This window comes from Triticum dicoccoides, chromosome 3A (assembly GCF_002162155.2).
Source record: "Triticum dicoccoides isolate Atlit2015 ecotype Zavitan chromosome 3A, WEW_v2.0, whole genome shotgun sequence".
NCBI classification, from domain to species: domain Eukaryota; kingdom Viridiplantae; phylum Streptophyta; class Magnoliopsida; order Poales; family Poaceae; genus Triticum; species Triticum dicoccoides.
In genome coordinates this window covers 152,654,938-152,662,774 of record NC_041384.1, presented here as the reverse complement: position 1 = coordinate 152,662,774, position 7,837 = coordinate 152,654,938, and the positions used below count along the sequence as shown (strand labels likewise).

Sequence of the window (7,837 nt, the reverse complement as noted above, 5' to 3'; positions counted from 1 at the left end):
GGGAGCAGGCCGGCGGGGTAGGAGCTCCGGGCGGCGGCGTCGTTCCACGGCGAGGAGGACGGGGGCAACATGCTCGGTGGAGGTCGGGGAGGTCGACGGGGACGAGCGGCGGAGAGGAGCAGTCCGGTGGGGAAGGGGAAGCAGGCCGGCGAGGGAGCTCCGGTCGCCGGCGCGTCTAGGCGGCAACGGGCGCGCGAGGGAGAAGAGTGAGGTCGTCGCGGCGACGGGCGACGGGGTCGGGGGGTTTGCCCCGGTCCAGATCCAACCGAGAGAGGGAGGAGGAGGCCGGGAGGTGCTGGGCCGGCGAGGTGGCGTCGCGGAGGAGGATGGAGGCGCGGTGGGTGTGGCGATGGGAGGCGTCGGGAGCGCGGGATCGATCCCGATCCAGATCGGATCGGGAGGGGGGGAGTGGCGATGTGGGGCTAGGGTTTCGGGCATCCAGGGGAAGTAGAGGGCGCGGTTGGGCCGGCCTGGTTGGCCCAGAGGCCAGCTGGGCTGTGGCCCAGTGGGGGGTTCTTTCTCTCTCTTATTCTTCTTTTTTTTGTTTTCTTTTTTTTTCCTTTTCTTTTATTTATTCCTTTCGGTTTTATTAAATTATTAATTTATTTCAATTTTGAAGAATGTGAGAACAACACCTAAATATGGTATGTTAAAGATACCACTGCCACATTAATTTGGACAGCTAAATAAAATAGTTCAATATTTTACAAAATACAAAAGGCATTTAATTACTTTCTTTTGCTGCTGTTTTATTTTCTTTTGAGCATTTAAACTTTTTATAAAAATGTGGTTTCATCACCATAATTACCTATGTATTATTTGGTTCACTCCGAACATTTAAATTTTAATATTTGAAAACTTTTATTGTTTGCTCGATTTTGAATTTGAAATTCAAACTAGGTTCCGAACTAACGCGAGTTTATCCACAGTAACCAAGGTGACGTGGCATCATTAGCGGGGATTACTGTAGCTTAATTACCCGGGCGTCACAATACTCGTCGGGCGGATAGCGCGTGCTGGGACGGAGTACATCGGCGTGAGCACGAGTCATCATGTGGTGGGGCACCACCAGGGGAGCGGCGGGCGAAGGTGGTGTTGAGCCCGGCATGCATGGATCCAGAACCCGTGGGCGACGAGGCGGCCACACCTGAGGAGGCCGGCGAGGTGGTCGCGCCCGAGGAGGCTGGCGAGAGGGCCGACGAGGTGGCCGCGCCCGAGGGAGGCGGCAAGGCGGCCGCGCCTGTATGAGTGGCCCTCGTCCGGCTAGGATGCCAGGTCTGGAGCGCGTCAGGAGGGGGCGGCGAAGATGCCGCGGCCGATGGTACCTGGTGAAAGGGAAAAATTCTCTCGTCAAAGTAAACGTGTCGCGAGGTGAACACGCGGTGGGAGATGGGATCCTAGCACCAGTAACCTTTGATGTTGGGAGGATAGCCGAGGAATATGCAAGCAAGGGAGCGTGGTGCGAGCTTATGAGGGGTGGTGGAGGCGATGCTAGGGTAACAAAGATACCCGAAGACACGAAGCTCGTCATACGATGGTGGAGTGCCGAAGAGGAGCTAGTGGGCTGCATAGTTCCAGCGAACACGACATGGACGTATGTTAGGTAGAAGAGATGCGGTGGCGAGTGCGTCGGGCCAAAATCGAGGAGGCACGTTAGCATGAAAGAGAAGGGTACATACACAGTCATTGAGAGTGTGTAGCACGCGTTCAACGGGACCGTTCTGCTGAGATGTGTGTGGACATGTGAGGCGAAAGATGGTGCCATGTGATGCGAGAAGTGTGCGAACGACAAGGTTGTCAAATTCTTTCCCTTTATCGGTTTGGAGTGCATGTATGGGACGATCAAACTGTATGGAGACGTAGGCATAGAAAGTCGTAAGAGTCGTGAGTGCATCAGACTTGCGACGTAAGGGAAACGTCCACACATAATGTGAGAAATCATCTAAGATCACGAGGTAATAAAGATAGCCAGTATTGCTCGCGACCGGAGATGTCCATATATCACTGTGAAGTAATTGGAACGTAAAAGAAAATATGGTGGTGGATGCACTAAACGGAAGACGAACATGCATCCCGACACGACAAGCATGGCAGGTATGGTCATCGATCTTATTACATGATGAGAACTTCGAAGAGTATGAGGAAGTGCGACTGAATTGGGATGACCTAAACGAGCATGCCAGAGGTTGACACCGGTGGAGAGGGTGACATGGGCGGCGGTGGCAGTGGAGGATGAATGCACCGGGTATAGCTCGTCTAGGCTGTCATACCGGTGGAGAACCATCCGGGTATGAGTGTCCTTAACGGAAAACCGATTTCGTCAAATTCAACAGTGACAAGATTTTCACGAGTAAAAGAACGAACAGAAACTAGATTCTTGATTAGCGTAGGTGAGACAAGAATAATAGCATGGATGTAGAAGGAAAAGAACTATGACCGATGTGTGTGATAGGTAAAGAAGAGCCGTCGTCGACGATAATGCGAGTGGATGTGTGAACCGGATAGGAAGGGATAAGGTTATTGGGATGTGTTGACATGTGGGCGGTAGCGCCCGTGTCCATGTACCAATCACCGCCGCCGCCAGAGTTACTCGGTGAAGGAGCTGAGTGCAGTGCCGCAAGAGGAGCGGGATCCTAGGGCATTGCAGGGCCCCCGTAGGGCTGGGGTGGGGGCAGCGGCGGGTAGCCACCCGTCATCGGCTGCGCAGGCAGTGGTGCGTAGCCGCCGCCAGGCGGCTGTTGCGGTGCCGCCAGGGACGCCTGATGGTCGGTCGAGCACAAACCGAGAAGGTTCGGTGCAGGGTCGCACGAAATCGGTGTGCGATGGGCATGGCCCACTTCGGTCCACGGGTTGGCGCCGGTGAGAAGATTGGAGGCACTCGAGAAAGAGGGTCCATGGCAACAACAGTAGATGTCCAAAGTGGATGAGGATTAGGGTTTTTGTGGGAGATGAGATGGAAGGAAGAGAGGCAACAACGGCGGCACGGATGACGACTGTAGTGGCGAGAGGAAGGGGTTGCGGCGGCCGCTGCAGGAGGGACGAAGGCGGCGGCAAGGTGCGGCGGTGGCGTGGGTAGGGAGAGAGGCAACGGCGGCTGCGATGGGAAGGAGAGAGGCCGGCGGCAACAAGTTGCAGCAACGGCGGCAAGGTATGGTGGCGACGTTGGTAGGGAGAGAGGCCGCAACGGCAAGAGGGCGGCGGCTGCGGTGAAAAGGAAAGAGGCAGCGACGGCAAGGTGCGGCGACGGCGTGGAGCAGAAGTTTAGATCGCAGGAGAGAAAACGAAAACTAATACCATGTTATTAGAAAAGGTTGGATTGGATGTGACTCAATTCATTGCTCACGTGCAAGTGCACATGTATAGGTACAAAGGATGCACAACATCAACTCAACTTGTCTCTCAAGCTATACACGGTACCTAGAAACGAAGGAGAAAGGAGGCGTGCCCTAACCTACAAGTGGCTGGGGCCCGCCAAGTGCGTGCTTGTGGCACACTTTTCTTGCTGAAGCATCTCATTACGCCTCCCGTGCAACTATTTTCACGGAGCAAATAAAAACTAGAATTATGTGGCAGACATGTACAGATACATTTCACATGCTCTTGGCTTCTTCTTTCTTATGTATATGCCAAGATGAGATTTGAGACTGACTGAATGGAAAAAAGATCACAAGCCAATATGACTTAACTGATCAGAAGATACAAGACTGAGAACATGATATAGGGATGAGCAAGAAAAGTTATTCATTTGGTTTCTGCATAACATTTAGTACATCCTCTCATCAGCTAATGTGCTTGCATATCTCCATCGCCCTTGGTGAAATTTGCAAGCACTTGCGAATTGTTTCAGCACCAAGAAAATTTGGCCCAAAATTAACTAAACATGTAGTCTAGAGAGAAACATTCCATCCACATCTGAAACTTAAGAGATCTACTGACCAAGGCTTAATGCCTTTTGATCCTTTCATTATTAAAAACAGTAGGTGATTTTAGACAATACAAGTGTTGGTTGCTGTTGAGTAATATCCATCTTTTTAAGATGCACACTCCAATGTGTTGGATTATGCTTACTGGGTATCGAGCTAGAACGACGCGAGCTAATCATGAACCAACCAAAAATAGCCAGCTGAGAAGATGCCCAGATCATGAGCTAGCTGTGTGTATATATATGGTAGACTGATATGATACCTGCACGAGCTAGCTGGGTGACCTCTGCCTCTCCTGAGCATGAGAGATACTAAAGATGATACATGGATCATATGTATAGGCGGTAGCTGATGTCGACGGCGGTGCGTCTAGAGACGATGAACAGTGAGAGAGAAGATGGCGGTTTGCCTTGCACCTGAAATAGGATGTGCAGACTTAGTGGCTTCCAGAAATCAAAGTGATAGAATAAAGAGCTAGATGTACATGTGTCATTTTACAATCAGGTGTTTGGTCACTTTTAACATTGGTATATTGAGTCACACAGCTTCATTCGTTTGATCAAATGCTAGTGGCATTTGACTTTGCATTTAAGATGATAGTAAAAAATAGGTGGAGTTTTGCAGATTAAAATTCATTCTGCTCTTTAAAATGATCAGTTTTAGCGATGCACTCCAATTTTAGGCGCAACTTTTATAAAACATAGTAACTGACGGAATGCATATAACAGAGCAAAACATAAAATTCATTTATGTTTGTCTTTCTTTACTTTGACTGACTGAGCGCATATCTTTATTTTTTTATGTTCCAGTTGACAAAGAACATGTATCTTTTAGAAATGTTAACAATTCTTGAATTCTCAAATAGGTTAAGATTGTCATGTGTGTATTATTTCCCCAGGCCTAGAAGAGCTCTCCCCTAGTAATGCATGACTTTATGATATATATCATTTCGAGACTGAAAATGAATTTTGATGAGAGAAAGATAGGGGGAGGGAGAGAGGAACCTGGGATCCTCTAACCAAGCATTCGAGCTGCCTATCAGGATGACAATGACAACACGAGGGACATGTATGGCGGCATTGTTGGAGACATCTCGATGTGAGGATGATAGTGACGACACCGAGAATGGTTACCTTAATTTTCCATCTCCTGATCCAAATAAAATAGACGAGACAAAAGACATGGAATGCAACTGACATGAGTACATACGCTATCCAAAGCATTTTGTGACCTGCAAAAAAGAAAGGGCACGACACTTGTTTTAATAAACTATCAGTGATGTTTTTTGTCTTCTTGGAATAACCCAATCTTCAGATACTATCTGCCCAGTGGCATTAATGCTTTACCATGCAATATGTTTGTTACCTGAGATACAGCTAAATTGTAATTCTGATGCTGCTAGGCAAAGACGAACAGTTTCAACTCCATCTTGCGTGTTTGATAGCATGCCTTAAGCTGTAACCATCTGATAGCAAATGAGCATATGCCGCACAAGCGTAATTTTTCATACTGGCAAATTGAGATTCACTTCCGCAGGAGCTTGCATACGAGCCATATCAATAAACCTATCTGTTGCCTAAAAGAAGAATGGAAATCTGATCACATATGCAAACAATAGTCAATGCTGAAACTCAGGGCAAAAAAGTAACCTGAATACAACCACTGTGAGGCGGACAATAAATTGATAAACCACTGTGAGGCGGACAATAAATTGATAAGCATACTCTGGCTCTTTCAGTGAAGTGCTTTTGGTTCAACAGTTTATAATGTTGTTAAGCAGTTCCCTATCACACTTTAACTTGTACTAGAAATTTGACTTCCAATATATATTCAATTAACAGTGAAGAACTGGATACTCAAGAATATCCAATCACAATTCCATAGATGTAAAAACTGCAGTCATATGTGAACTCTATCAAAGACTGACATTAGAAATCTATGCCTCTCTGTCAAGAATATCTAATCCCCATTCCATAGTTGCAATCCCCATATTCTGTTTCCTTCCTTGCATTGAGAAAAATTATCAAAACAAGCTAATCTCACCGTCCAAATAACCAATTTGAGAGATAGATGGCATGTGATTCCTTTAGCTTTGTCAATTCAGAACATAGTCCCACTAAACATCTATTGGCTCCAGCGTTTTCCCTTCTTCCTCACCAGAACATGAACAAGAAAGCACAACCATCAATGCTCACAAATCTGGAAATTATCTACAGTCCAAGTATCTATGGCCAAATTCGATCCATACTAGAGGAGAGGGAAGGGGACGGTTGTACCAGAGAGATGTAGGGATGGCTACCAGGGAGCGCCAGAGGCTTGGCAGCGGCGTGGTCGATTGCTTGCCGGTAGCACCAGAGAAGACGCCGGCGTGGCCGTGCTTGCTAGGATGGCGGCACCTAGGAAATAAGGCAGCACAGGTAACCAAGGGCTCGCAGGAACAGATCGGCGAACATCCGCCTCGCACGAACTCCACCCCGCCGCGCGAACAGCCCGGCCGATGCGAGGAAGATGGGCCTGGCGCTCCTACCGGCGATGGCGACGGCGAGCCTGCCACTCCTCTCCGACTGCTCCGGCCAACCGGGCCCTGGGCTGACGACAAGCAACATCCGTCAGCCCTGGGCGTCTCCAGGGAAGAAGGACCGTCCATGGGCGACGTGGAGGAACTCATCTGGGTGGGGCTCCTCTTCCCGCTGCTTCATCGTGACGAGGGCTCCACCTTGCGTGGCTGCTCCTCCCACGGTCATCCCTCTCCGGTGGGCAGTGCCAGAGGAACAATGGGGCGGCGGCGGCGGCGGCAACCCTAGTTTTTTTTTAAGTGTACGCCGAGGCGTAGTTGGGGAGGAACGAGAGAGACAGGGAGACGCATTTTTAACTTTTCCCCTTTCCGCACAGTAAAAGACACGTGGCATAGCCTTTCATGCGCCCTTGTAGCGATTGTTTTTTTTAGGGTTCCCTTGTAGGGATTGTTAATGGGTTTAATACGTACTCCCTCTATTTCAAAATATAGTGCGCCCGCGCTTTTTAAGGTGCAACTTTGACCATAAATTTAGCCAACGAGACCAATTGCGATGGGAGAAAAAATTATATAATTGAAAACTTCTTTCGAATACGAATTCACTGATATAACTTTTGCTTCCGCCGTAATCGATCTTGATAGTTAAATTTATGGTCAAAGTTGAAACACGTAGATAGAGAAAGCACTACATTGTGAAATTGAGGGAGTACTAGATACACGTCCAATAAGGCGGTGCGGCGCTGCGCTTCCCAGCGTGTCGCTGGAAAGAGACGGAGCACGAGGCCGAGTCGGACTCCGTCCGCTTGCCAACCCACGCAGTAAAGGACCAGGACCTCGAGCCATCGCCCTCACTTCGCCGCCGCATCTGATCTAGTCCAAGGGTTTAGACTGTCCGTCGAGCGTCGAGAGCCGTCTGCCCGCGAGCGTGGGTGTGAAGTATGTCGACAGGGACCGGCGGGGGGCTGCCGCCGACGGAAAGAGCGTCCTGGTGGACGTGTTTGGTAGGCCAACACAACCTCCAAATCTGTTTTCTCAGATAATTCTTTCCTTTTGGTCCTTGACTCTGCTCTTACCTTGGCCAATTTTCAAGATGCGGATGGTTTTGAATATTAATTGAAGCAGTAGATAAAGATTGCACCACAAATTTGTATTTTAATTATTCCTTCGGCGTATCAATTTAATAGGACAACCAATTTGCATTGAAAATATTTTTATTCGTAGACTCAATGTCTAAGTCGAATAATCACTGCTAATTAAATCTGCACTTTGAAAGGTACTCACCGCCGAGTCTCTTTTGATGACTCCAGTCTTTGAAACAATGAGGAATTGTTTTGGCAATGTGCAGGTAGGCACCCTGTAGATTATTTTGATTTGATTATGTTATCTTATTTTCGTCAAA

General features: G+C 48.5%; 1 long non-coding RNA gene across 6 annotated transcripts in view; it reads right to left on the bottom strand.

The window, feature by feature from the left end:
- The window catches only part of LOC119267674, an 8,788-nt gene extending 2,007 nt beyond the window's left edge, over positions 1 to 6,781 (bottom strand). The window contains exons 1-5 of one of the 6 annotated variants that reach the window (XR_005132547.1): positions 6,200 to 6,778; positions 5,967 to 6,071; positions 5,289 to 5,499; positions 4,928 to 5,154; positions 3,299 to 4,339 (exon numbers count right to left, since the gene is read on the bottom strand). This is a non-coding gene — a long non-coding RNA (uncharacterized LOC119267674). Of the gene's footprint in view, positions 1 to 3,298; positions 4,340 to 4,927; positions 5,155 to 5,288 lie in introns of those variants that run through there. The other 5 variants (XR_005132545.1, XR_005132544.1, XR_005132548.1 and 2 more) reach the window with 5 other exon arrangements.
- Between the last annotated feature and the right edge of the window lie 1,056 nt (positions 6,782 to 7,837).